We start from the raw sequence: 13,531 nt of genomic DNA on the forward strand, positions 1-13,531 counted from the left end.
TGAACCCACTATCGAGCATAAATACTCCCTCTTGGAGTCACATGTATCAACTTGGCTAGAGCCTCTACTAGCAACGGAGAACATGCAAGATCATAAACAACACATATATGATAGATTGATAATCAACTTGACATAGTATTCCATATTCATCGGATCCCAACAAACACAACATGTAGCATTACAAATAGATGATCTTGATCATGATAGGCAGCTCACAAGATCTAACATGATAGCACAATGAGGAGAAGACAACCATCTAGCTATTGCTATGGACCCATAGTCCAAGGATGAACTACTCACACATCAGTCCGGAGGCGATCATGGTGATGTAGAGTCCTCCGGGTGATGATTCCCCTCTCCGGCAGGGTGCCGGAGGCGATCTCCTGAATCCCCCGAGATGGGATTGGCGGCGGCGGCGTCTCTGGAACTTATTCGCGACAGAGAGTTTAAGTAGGCGGAAGGGCAGAGTCGGAGGGCTGACGAGGGGCCCACACCATAGGCCGGTGCGGGCCCCTCCCAGGCCGCGCCGCCCTATGGTCTGGCCACCTCGTGGCCCCAGTTCGTATCCTCTTCGGTCTTCTGGAAGCTCCGTGGAAAAATAAGACCCTAGGCGTTGATTTCGGCCAATTCCAAGAGTATTTCCTTTGTAGGATTTCTGAAACCAAAAACAACACAAAACAGGAACTGGCGCTTCGGCATCTTGTCAATAGGTTAGTGCCAGAAAATGCATAATAATGATAATGATGTAAAGTGTCTGTAAAACATTTGAGTATTGTCATAAAACTAGCATAGAACATAAGAAATTATAGATACGTTTGAGACGTATCATATATCGGGAGATAGGAAAGGCAGAGCCACTCGATTGTAGCTCTCACCTCCACTAGTTCCCCTAGGAGATGCAATGGGAGTTTTAGTAGTGGTTAAGTTATCACCATTCAAGGGTTTGGTAGAGGAGGGTAATGCCGAAGCATCTCCCTCTTCTAACTCACTCCTGTCCTTTACCTCTATGGTGGGGATGATGGGGAAGCCGCGGGAAAGCGGTCGTCAAGCATTTTCATCAATGTTTCCATTTGGGTTTGCATGGCGGATCTCAAGGGTGTTTCCACCGACTTGAGATCATCCTTGGAGACCGGCTTTGCGGCCCCTCCGAGTGTTCATCATCCGGCATACTCTTAGGCGGTTAAGCCCGAAATAAGAGCCGAGGCTCTGATACCAATTGAAAGGATCGTATGCCGCACCTAGAGGGGGGTGAATAGGTGCTAACCAATTTTTAGTTCTTTTTCAATTTAGGATTGACACAAAGGTAAATTCTCTAGATATGCAACTAAGTGAATTTACCTATATGACAAGGTTAACAACTAAGCAAGATATAGCTACGCAATATATAAGAGATAGAATAGGATAGAGGTAACCGAGAGTGGAGCACGCGGAGACACGGAGATGATTACCATAGTTCCCTTCCTTTGCAAGAAGGTACGTCTACGTTTGGAGGAGTGTGGTTGCTACGAAAGGCAAACCAACAGCCACGAAGGCTTCACTCAGATCTCCTGTGAGCAACGCCACGAAGGCCTAGCCCACTTCCACTAAGGGATTTCCTCGAGGCGGAAACCAGGCCTTTCCTAGGTTCTTGGGGCACACATCCACAACCAAATTGGAGGCTCCCAAATCTGTAACAACACAACAATCAACAACAATACATCAACAACAATCAACTAGGGATCCAAAGAGGAACACTATCAAGGGGGCCCTAAAGCATATGATGGGAAATGAAAAATGCTTCGGTGAGGATGTAGATCGGGGTCTTCTCCTTCGATTCTCCAAAGCACAAGGGATTTGGGTGGTTGAGGGAGGAGATCCGGCTATTTTGGTGTTCTTGGTGGCTCGGCAATGGTGGATGAAGTTCTTAGGGTTTGAGCACCTTTCCAAGGTAGGAGAAGGGGGTATTTATACCCCACCAACTATTCTGCCCGTTGGAGGAGAATCCTGCCGGCCTTGAGACGCCGGCAGTGCCGGCCAACTTTACGAATCGATGAGTCGACGAGCAGGCCGGCGATCACCCAGAGAATCGCCGGCAGTGCCGGGGTGCAGCCACCGGCGGTGCCGGCCGGAAACCACCGGCAGTGCCGGCCCTGTGTCACCGGTAGTGCCGGCCAGGGACAGCCACCAGCTTGTTCTTCTTCTTTTCTTCCTTTTTGAGTGGGTCGAGATTTACCTGTGATATCTTTTCTCTATCTGTAATCCACTTAACACATAGTTAAATTGTCACCGGTGTTGTTAACAAACACACAAAACCTCAGAGATCATGAAATGTTCTTTCAAAAGGGAAGTGTGGAGGTGACAGAGCTTTCGGCGGTCTGTTGGCGGTGCGTGGAGGAAGAAGGGGGTATCGAGGCAAAACTATGAATTTGGCGATCAAATTCAAACAAACATAGTAAAATTTAGGCGAAATTTACAGGGATTCATAATATAGGTTAGTTTGTTAATTTTTCACCAAATTCACCCATATATTCAAAATCAGTGTACATACAGTAGATAAAAAACTAATAAAATGGTGTTCTACATGCCGAAATGGAGGTAGAATGTCGTGTAGTCGCCGCTGTCGTCGAAATCGTCGTCGTACTTCGGCGTCGATGCCTGTGGCTCGCGGCTGTTGCTCTGTCCTGGGGCCCCGATGCATCGAGGAGTAGGCGATGGACCTCCCCCGCCATCCTCGCTGTCGTAGAGGATGATGACGCAGCGGGCGCGACGCTGCACGACCTCCTCAAGCAGCCGCTGCTGGCGCTCCACCTCCTCCCTCTCCCACTCCACCTTGGACCAGGCGAGCGCCGGGTCCATCAGCATCTGGAGGTCGACGGGGACGACGTCGTTCAGCGAACGCGCCATCACTGCCTCGAGGATCGCATCGTCCTCGGCATCAGGGGAGGTCACCAGCGCAGACTCCTTCTTCGGCTTGCGCAGGCTCTCGTCGGCGTGGCCTACTTCTTTCGGCTTGCGCTTGACGTGGACCAAGCGGTCGTGGCCGCGCGGAGGCGACGGGGCTGCCTCTCGCGGATGACTATCCCACCGTCGCGGTCTCGGTTGCGCAACAACGAGACGGGCTCCGGCTTGACAGCACGGAGCTGGGTCGTCGGCGTGGCTGGCCCGCAGAGCCTGAGGAGCGTGAGCGCGATGCTGATCCCGAGGATGACAACACACATGCCATTCGCGGAGTCCTTTGGGGCATCTGCGGGATGGGAGAGTTCCCCGCCTGGATGTGGCTGAGGATGGCGGGGAGGGTGCGGCCTGGGGCGCTCCACCAGCGATCCCTGCAGTTCGAGTTGTTCCTTGCCGGCGGCAGAGGAGGGCCCTCGTAGGATGCTAGCTGCCGGTCATAGCGCTCGAGGAAGTATGCGTCCCACGCGGTGTGGTTGTCGGAGAAGCACTCTAGCAGGGCCCGCTCCACATCTGACATCACGGCGAGGGCAACCTAGATCTCTTCTTCGGGCGCAGCGGTCCCCATCAACGGCAGAGGGATGTAGATGCCGTTGACGCTAAGACGCCAGCACGGCGGCCCGCAGAAATTGGGTGGCTCCGGGTAGTTGGTATCGCAGAGGAGGCGCGCATCCCAGTTGTGGAGGGAACGGCGGCCAAACCAGTTCGCCGCCGCACCATTGCCAGGGTAGCGTTCGGCCATCTTCGCGCGTCGGAAAGGGGAGTGTGGAGGTGAGGGAGTTTTCGGTGGTCTATCGGCGGTGCGTGGAGGAATAAGAAGGGGGAAACTTGGGGGAGGATATATAGGTTGGCTAGTAATGGCGCGTGGGGCGCAGAAGCCAAGGAGACGACGATAACTCCGCTGCGTGTGCACTGGCCTGCCGCTCCGGCGAGTAATGGCGTGTAGAAGCCGAGGAGATGACGATGGACCGCATCGTGTGTCGCTGACCGAACGGGGCCACTGGCAGGGCGGGATTTTTCACATGTCTTCTGGGCTCTTCACGCCTTTTTCTCTCCATCCTGCGCTCCCCGGGTAGTTGGATTCTGCATGGGACTGCCAGATGAAAAAAGGGCCCCAGACGAATTTTGGGCTTGGCTGCATATTCCAAACCAACTCGAACTAGTATTAAAAAAATCCTGAAAGCTTACCGGGGCGGGTGCGTGCCAGACGGACGTCCCGGGCACATGCGGGCACATGCACTAGGCGTCAAAGAAATGGTAAGCTAGCACATATTAGGTGTTGTTTAAAAATAAACTGTAACTTTTAAACCATCCGGCGAAACTACAATTTGTTTTCACTTCTAAAATTCTCAGGACGAGATCTTCGAAACTAGACAACATTTTCATATGTTTCGACGAATTTTTTTAACAAGCAACTTTGATGCGCGACAGAGTAACTTTGTTGTGCAGCAGAACAACTTTGATGTGCGACAAAGCAACTTTGGTGTGCAACGAACATGTACACTTTTTGGTACACGAAGACACAACTTTGGTGACCGACAATAATTTTGTCCATCGGAGCAATTTGAATGTGTGATGAAGCAACTTAAGTGCCCTGCAGAGCAACTTTGGTGTTCGGCGACTCAGTTTTCGAACCCTGCAGAGCAACTTTGGCGCTCGACCAAGCAATTTTAGTATCTGCAGAGCAACTTTGGTACTCGATAGAGCAAATTTGTTTTGTGACGGCCCAATTTTGGCGTCCAGCGAAGCAACTTTGGTGCCCACCGAATAAATTTTGATGGATGGCTGAGCAACTTTGGCGTCCAACAACTTTTGTTGTGAATGTAGATTTACGTTGTGCAGCAAAGTTGCTTCGCTCCATACTAAAATTGCATCATCTCGCATTATAATTGCTTTGTCGCACGTAGAAGTTACTTTAGAAAAACTTTTTCAAAATACATAGAAATGAGATTTAGTATTGAAGAGCTCACAGTAAGAAATTCAAAACTGAAAGCGGATTCTAATTTCGACATCTGGTGCAAAAGTTATATGATTTTGAACATTTAAAAAGGAAAATTAATCTCAATTATTTCACGCATTTTCTCCTAAGATCAGGTCCACGTACCAATGGGGACACTAACTTTTCTTATTTAGGGGTGTGCCAGGATTAACCAATGAACACGCGCGTGCAAGACGCACCCTTAAAAAATTGACTACCAACCGGACCTGACTAGACTCGTAGCCCTAAGCTGATTGGTTCCAACAAACAATACCATACGGCATGCATGCCAAACGAGCCAGCCTAGCGGCCGGGTTCCCATTTGCATATCAGGCCCACGTCAATTCCATGGCAGCAGTCTTCCTTGACTTGATATTAACCAAATGCCACTCCGATGGATGGATGCGCGGGTTCGTTTGATTGTTGGTTCCTTGGATCCGAGAAGACGAAGCAAACGAGGGACACTGCCGAACGCATGAAACTAGGTCGGTGGCACGGATCGACTCCGGCTCGGTATCAGTAGTTCACTGAGACTTCAACTCGGAGTCGACTCCAGTACGTGGACCATATAATCACAGCACCCATGATTCCCTTGTGCCCACAAATTAACAAAGCACCCTCAAGCACGCGATCCAAGCTAGGAGAAGACAAGGGCATCCATCGATCGATCGGGCCGCGCCTATGGCGGACGGTTGGGACGTGGACCTCAGGAGCGGCGAGAGCAAGAAGTTCGTCCTCAACCCCGGCCAGCGCGCGTGGGTCCGCTGCGCCAAGCTCGTCCACCCGATGAGCGCACCCACCGGCCAGAAGGTGCGCGTGGTGCTCCGCACCAAGACCGGCGACGTCCAGCGCCTCGAGCTATGGGCGGAGTGGAACTATAGGTCGGTGCCGTCTCCAGTGATGCTGGAGGAGGACTTCTGGCTGGAGCGGGAGGAGGACGCCTGCGTCGACACGGTCACCCGTTTCGTCGTTTATGACGGTAACGTTATTGCAATTCCGGTGAGACACACGGCGGAGTACTACCAACAGCAGGACAGAGAGCGTCAGGAGGCGGCTCTTGCGAACGGTTACGTTAGAGAGGCGCTCCGTTTCGAGGATGACGACGAGGACGAGGAGTGGGAGTACCAGGAGGTGGTCGAGAGCACTGCCATTACCGATGATGAGGAGGAGAGCCACGGCGCGTCCGAAGTTACAGGCTTCATGGAGGTCGCCCCCGCGGACGTGGAGGACCAAGAAGAAGGAGGTCAGAGCCAGCTCCTGGTGCTGTACCGCTACACCCGCTTCTCGGCGGCATGGTTGGACGGCCGAGTGGAAGCATGCGGGAGCACAAAAGAGTACCAGCTCCGGCTCACCGCTGCCGCCGGCTACGGGGCTAGATCGCTGGCGTGGGCTGGCGCGTCGCTGGCCAACCGGATATACCCTAAGGGCTCCAACAAGCAGCTCCGGGAGCTATGGATGAACCTGGCTTCGATGGTGAGCCTCCCGCCGGGCGCCGCCCGCGTTATGGTGTTCGTCGAAGTCGGCCTCCTACGGCAGGAGGACTGCACGCAGGCAAGCATGGGGCAGATGCGCGCCGCTCTCAAGGACATGATGACGAAACAATGGCCCACGCCCTGCAGCCCTTTGGAGCTGAACCTGCCGGAGCCAGTGTGGTGCGGCCATGATGAACACAAAGCTCCCCAGCACGACAAAGAGATGGATGGCGAACCGAGGCCGGCGAAGCGAAGGAGGGTGGTCGCCACCGAGGAGGATTGCGTCATCTGCTACGAGCCGCTGAAGGGCGATGACCTCGCGGCGTGGCCGGGATGCGGCAAGCCCCACGTCTTACATGGCGCATGCATGCAGAGCGTCCTCGACACCAAACCGATGTGCCCTGTGTGCAGATGCGACATCCAGCCAACAGTTTACAGATATGAATTGCGAAAATGCTAGAGTTACGGACACAGGTTACGAAATTCGTTTACGGAATGATGTGGAAGCCAGTGGTTTGTGCGTGGGTGGTTTCCTTCCTTGATTTTAGGATGGACATACCCATAACTTCTCTCCATGTACGCTCGTAAGTGAGATTTTGTAAAAATCTCCCCGTAGGTGTAGCAATTATAACTTGTATGCAACTATCTATTCTTATTTGTATGCTTGCAGATTGATTGTGTATTGGTCCATGAATGAATCTTGTTAGCAGAATTTGATTTTAACATGTTCTGTAACTACTACTTTCTTTGATCGGGTTCAATTGACACGGACTAACGCAAAATATATACACGGGTCTAGCAGTGTGGCGTGTTGATCAAATCAGATAGGAGGCCGAGAGTAGATGATAATTGTGGCAGGATTCTTAATTCACGCTAAGAAATTTTGCATATCAAAGAAATAGAATGGCAATTTGGCGAGTGCATGGTGTCACAAATGGGTCAAAATAAATTTATTTACTCGACCCAACATCTACCTGAAATCCCCGTCCAGGACCAGGTGGAGAGAAAAGAAAAGGAGCTTCAATAGGCGTAGTTCCGATCAGATCGGTAACTCTTGTTGCACCTATACCATCTTTACTATTAAATTGAAACGGGTATATGCATGGTGTCACAAACAGATCGAAATAAATTTATTTACTTGGTCCAACATTTACCTGAAATCCACGTCCAGACCCAGGTCGAGAGAAAAGAAAAAAAAAGAGGTTTAATAGCCCTTCAGATACTTTGTGCACCTATACCGGGTGCTCCTATTTAGCGCGTTTAGCACCTATCACGCCACCGAGGTAGACAAGAAGGGCCCTAGCCCATCAACTCCTTCGTCCCCAACATCTCTTCTTTTTCCTCACGTCCGACCTCTGCCTTCCAGCTCTCAAGCCACCACCTCCACTATCGGACGGACCACCAGCTGCCTCCACCGGCGGCCGGCTCCGCTCCCGCGGTGCCTCACCGCACCGCCCTCCTTTATCTACCATGCACTGTCGGTTCGCCGCCAGCCTAACCTCCCTCTAAACCCGCCCACCTCCCCAACTCCGGCGGCACCCCTAGCACCATAAGCCCTAAGAATGAAAGCTAACAAGCCCCGCACTCGAACCCTAAGACCCCAGCACCCGAAACCCTAAGTACCTTTCCTCGCCTCCGCAGGCAACGTTGTGGCCGCGACATCCCCGTCTTTGGCGAGGTCGGCAGCGAGCTCCCTGTACATCTTCCTCCTGTCTCTGTCTCCAACTTGCAAAAACGTCGAGGCCCAAATCACCCCTCACGGAGTGTCGGCACGCTAACGTGCACAACGAGCGTCAAATAGGAATTGCCACCTATACCACTCTGAGCAGCATGCGCGACAACACATCGCCTGAAGGTGATTCCAGGTAGGTTGGCCCATTTATTCGCTCGGTCAACACATGGCTGAGCACCAAATAACATCTTGATTCAACTTGGCTGAACACACCCGACCCACCAAACAGATGGTCAAATCTGAGCCTAGCTTGTATAAGGTGAGCATGTCTGGGCTGGGAAATATATTCTCGAGTGGACCGACCTACCAAACACACCCTTATAGATTGGCCCATTTATTCGCTCGGTCAAAAGAAGTAGTATTGCATTGTTTTAGTTTTTACAACATTTGAGCTCTAGCCTACTAGTTGCAAATCCGGTGCACTATAGCTGACCCAAGTTCAAACCCCAGTGACCAATATTTCCAACCATTTTTATGAATCGGAACAAAATTAGATTTTGAGAAAATTAATTTAATTAAAAATTCAAATGTAAGAAAAATTCGATTTTGAGCAAATTTAAATTGAAATGAAATTTTCGAATCTAAGAAATTTTGATTTTGAGAAAATTTTAAACCTGAGCAAAAAATTATTTTGAACAAATTTGAATTTAAAAAAATCCAAATCTGAACAAAATTTGAATTTTAAAAAATAATATAAACAATTTTTAATTTGAACACACTTTTAGTTTAAAACATTTTTAAATGAACTTATAAAAACCTAACGAAAAACCAAACCATTCTAGAATGTTCCCAAAATCGAAAAAATACAAACACTAGATTTGTTTTTCTCTAGCGCCGTGCGTACCGGCGCGTCGACCATGGCCTTAGACCACAACATGTCTGCAGGTTGGTTTGCTAGTTTGGACCCAAATTTGGGTTAGATTAGATCCCGTATACGGGATTTGGCTAGTAATTCTTTTCTTGGGCCCTATTTCCAGCCCATATTGGCCGGTATATATCGCTTTCGAAGCGGCCGATGCAGGCCAAAACCCTCACTCCGGTGCACCACATCCGCCACTCGCATTCCGACATCGGCGACTTCCGGTGAGATGGAGGCCAAGGATGTGCCCTCCTTTGCTACCGGCGACTATGTCGAGATAAAGGCCACGCCCTCCTTTTCTCTCAATCTCATTACTTGTTCTACATTAAAAAAAACTAACTCTGGTTACTACTACATGCAATATTTAATGTTTATATGGCACATTTTACCACGACGTTAGTTTAGTCAACTTGAGAATGAATGATGATAGCATGGGAAACTAAGTTTTGGAAGATGATGATCCCACAAATTGTATGATTTTGGATACAGGCAAAACATCTAACTCCTCATTAGAGTTGAGCTCCTATCGCAACCATTGATCCTTTCACCGTCCTCCCATCCAACAAACACCGATAATTTTCCAATACACGTGATGAGTATTTTCACTATGATTATTTGTACAGAAGATTTCGCAATTGAAAACTTTGCGATGAAGATGATATCTACCTGTCCTAGGAAGTTTTTGGTAGTACATATTTCTACACTACTTAAAAAGGAGGAACGTGTTCCCTATTCTGCCACCTCTCACTACAACCAAAGTTTTGGTCGTCAACCTCGTCCGCTTCTTCCAGCATTCCGTCATCTCGCGCGGGCCCAACTGGGCCAAAGCCCAAGTAACTCGAGGGGAACGGAAACCCTAGGCAGTAGGCACCCGAAACCCTCGCTCCTCACCCGGGACGCAATCCTCGCGCTCACGCAGCCCGCCTCCATCTCCACATCCCGCCGCCCGCCCGCCGCCCCCTCCTCCCTTTGGCAGTAGAGAGCAGCTTCCAACAGCATCTCCACATCCCATCTCCCCTTCTGCCTTTTCCTCGGCGGCGAGGTTATGGCAAATCCATGTCATCGTCTCCCCCGTCTAGAGTCAAGAATGGATTGGCCATGAGTCAGGGACAATCGCTCTGGATCTACGAAGAAATAGCACGGGGAGCTTATATTACTGAAGTAAATTTTGACAATCGCTCATGGTCAATCCAGTAAACTCTAACCCAGTCTCTGGTGGTACCTTCGCCAAGCCTCCGCGCGACTGCCATCCCCACATCCCTCGCCAAGCCTCCGCGCGACCAGGTTCTCACGGTGCCGTCGCCCCCGACCTCCGACCTCTCGACCACCCCATCTCCCGGCTTCTCAATCTGATCAACGCCTTCCTGGACAGGAGCTCGGCCCAGCCTCCGTACATGCCGAACTTCCGCCGGCCTGTGCAGGAGCTCACCGGTGGCGCTCATCTACTCGACGCCGGCCTCCCAATCTGCTCGCCGCCGGACTGTGCCTGTTGATCTACTTGACGACGGCCTCCCGATCAGCTCGCCGCCGGTGACCCGATCTGATCGCCACCGGCCTATACAGGGAGCTCCCAGACGATGCGTTACTGACCAAACCATGGGGCTGTACGGGAGAACGGATCAGGTGAGATACGACCATATGCAAGGTCAACAGATTTTGTAATTTCTAAAAGATCTAAGGAAATAGACAATGGATTTTTTGTTATTTTTTCAGAATCTAATTGCACCCGGATTGGCAAGAGACATAATAATCTGCTTACCGTAGCAAGGTGAATTATCTATTCTCCTCTTTTTCTTGACTTGATGCCTAATATCCTACCACTTTGCGTGTACTATCGTCTGAATCTTTCATCTTTTTAATCGGGAAGCACCTTGCTATTATTTTGGGGTAATCTGAATTGTTCATCTATATGTAATCGTTGCATACTAAGAAGGTCTGTAGTTTTACATATGATGTGCACAGATGATTTGTGTACTTGAGTAGCACCACATGAATTTATCCGATAAACTGTTGGTCTGCTATGCAGTGTTGAAGATATGTTGGGTTTTATTCTTAAGAGTATTGATTCGTTTGTGTCAGGTTTAGATGTATACATAGGCTTCCCCTTAAACCACTTATTATATGGTGAAAATCACTAGAATTGTTTAAGGATCTGGTATCATGCATGCATGGATTACTTGCCATATTGTTCAGCTTTCTTCTCTTCCGTTTTTTGAAGATTTTTTAACCTTTGTTAATGCGAGCTGGTACAGATGTTCAACTGACCCATTTCAAAAATAGCTACCACCTACTCTTATCCTTTATTTGTCCTAATTGGTTGAAATTCTTTCAATCTATGGCAGGCCATACTTCTAATTCATGTGCCTACTAGATTTAGGAGTTTCACAATAGAAGGTTCTTCTTACTTAAGTAATAATTCTCACCTTTATGTCATTGTTTCAATCTATGGTGGCTGTAGCGGTGTCGACGTCGGCGGCTGGCTCGCCCAGATCAGACCTGGAGGGCCACGACCTGGAGGCCACGGATGATGCCGTGGTTGCAGCTAGAACGTGAGGATGCAGATGTGCGAGCCTCCGTGACACAGGTGAACTCTAGGCTCGCCCGGTGCGTGTGTCTTGGCAAGTCAGCTCTTGGCGTTGGTCATCAACTCCTCTACACCTCCACAGGAGACATGCCGCAGGTGAATTCCCTTTCCAGATGTGATGATTGTGAGCTCGTTGAGTGAACTCGTTGGCGTGCTTGCCTGAAACCTAGCTCAGATTTCTGACATGTGATTGTGAAGCCGGAGTATGTGCTTTCCTCTAACCTATTTACCTATATTTGACTAATGATGTGTGAAATGTTATTACATAGACATAGTGTCGGCCGTCTCTAACACGTGTTGTTGTTAATTAGTGCAGACGTGGCAGGTCCATAGTGCAGGAGTCAGGAATCGACCCGGCCTCATCTGGATCCTACAGCGGTGACAAGGTAATGTGAACAACAAAAAGTATTTTCTTAATCTTATTTTCTGGTTCTTAGAAAGTTATTGTACTCTATGTAGGCTAAACAGAAGTTTCATCGCCACTGTAGAATATCAGTTTACCTATAAGAGATCTTTGGATTTTTTGAGGGTTATGGTGTTTTGCGAATTATGGTTGGATTCGAGGAAAATTATTACTGTTCGTGTTTTACCACACCAAAACGCATTTGTGAATAACATTTACTTTCCATATACTGTCTGAATTCTGAAACATCGGTTCCTTGTGTGCATGACTTCTTCCTCCCCTTCCGATGTAGAAGCTTTTAGTATGCTTCACATTTTTGAAGGGCATGCATTTATTTTTCCTGTACTGTTAGTACCTTCCAGCGGTAGGTTACTTGTAGTTGGTATTTATAATCAATTGTCTACATCGAATTATTTATTTGTTCAGGACCATGAAGCGTCAAATGATGTATTTAATCAACGTAATGGCAAATGCCATTTTCCTTGGCTACCAAACAACATATTTAATCAACGATTTGAGATTGTCAACACCGCTTCCCTATCATCGTCCATGGAGTATGAGGTCATCTAGCGCCTCTTCAACACCTGCTTTATATAATTATCTTTTTCCTTTTTTATAGACTTATTTCTCCTTATGTTTTACTAAAAATGTAAAATAGTTAGCTAAACCTTGAAATAATAGCCAGCACCTTATTTTTCCCAATTACAAAATTACAGAATTGACCTTTATTGCATCTTAATGAAAAAGTATGAGAATCTAATTTACGAGCCCCCTTACCAAAAACAATATGAGGCATCTAAATGACCTTTCATCAGTTTGTTCGTCAATACTCATCTCTTAGCTGAAGTCAATACTCCCATATACAATCTCTTATTTTGGATGATGATGATGAAGAAGAAGACCTTCGTTCTCCACCTTCAGATGAAAGAGAATTCTTTGTACCAGAGACTCTTTGAGGTACTAATATATTCATTTGAATTAGTGCTGAAGAGCTGTCTAATTAGCTTCCGTTATTATTAGCAGCCTGAAGTGCTAATTAGTGAGTCAGTGAGTATGGAAGTTCTCATTAAAGTTCTTTGCACCTCTAATTAGCAGCCTGAAGTTCTTTGACGAAATGGGTGAAGACGGAAGTGAGTACAACTACTTAGATTGCTCACTTTTCCCTTGCTTATTGCATTCCATAAATTATATGATAATTAACATTATATTTTGATAAAATTGAGAAATAACAATGATGCACACGTTTGAAACAAGAAGGAAAATAATAGGAGAACACTAAACAATTCAAATGTTCCAAAACCAGAACTTACTCACCATGTTGAAAGAGATCCGATCGGGATGCTAGAATTGGACCTGACAGGAGCCATCAATGAGGAAAAAAAACGAACAAAACCAAATTTAAATTTGGAAGCCAACTCCCATGGTATGATCAGCAAGCAGTCCAGACCCTCGAGTTCTGATTTTTTTTATTTTTGAGACGAACCAAAGCAGCTCCTCAACAGAAAGCAAGGCTCCATGCACATCCTTCATCAAGAGTCTGGCTAAAGTCCGCAAAGCCAAAAATTCATGATG

The 13,531-nt window shown here is 48.2% G+C and overlaps 1 long non-coding RNA gene across 2 annotated transcripts; it reads left to right on the top strand.

Moving 5' to 3' along the window:
* Positions 1-10,649: 10,649 nt before the first annotated feature.
* Positions 10,650-12,903, top strand: LOC127300838 (uncharacterized). Of its 2 annotated transcripts, none has more exons than XR_011748967.1 (4): positions 10,650-10,740; positions 11,431-11,759; positions 11,868-11,942; positions 12,386-12,903. It is a non-coding gene; the product is annotated as an uncharacterized lncRNA (long non-coding RNA). The 2 variants fall into 2 exon arrangements; XR_011748966.1 differs by having other exon boundaries at positions 10,652-10,740; positions 11,873-11,942.
* The last annotated feature ends 628 nt before the right edge of the window (positions 12,904-13,531 follow it).

The sequence above is a fragment of the Lolium perenne genome, chromosome 7 (assembly GCF_019359855.2).
Source record: "Lolium perenne isolate Kyuss_39 chromosome 7, Kyuss_2.0, whole genome shotgun sequence".
NCBI classification, from domain to species: domain Eukaryota; kingdom Viridiplantae; phylum Streptophyta; class Magnoliopsida; order Poales; family Poaceae; genus Lolium; species Lolium perenne.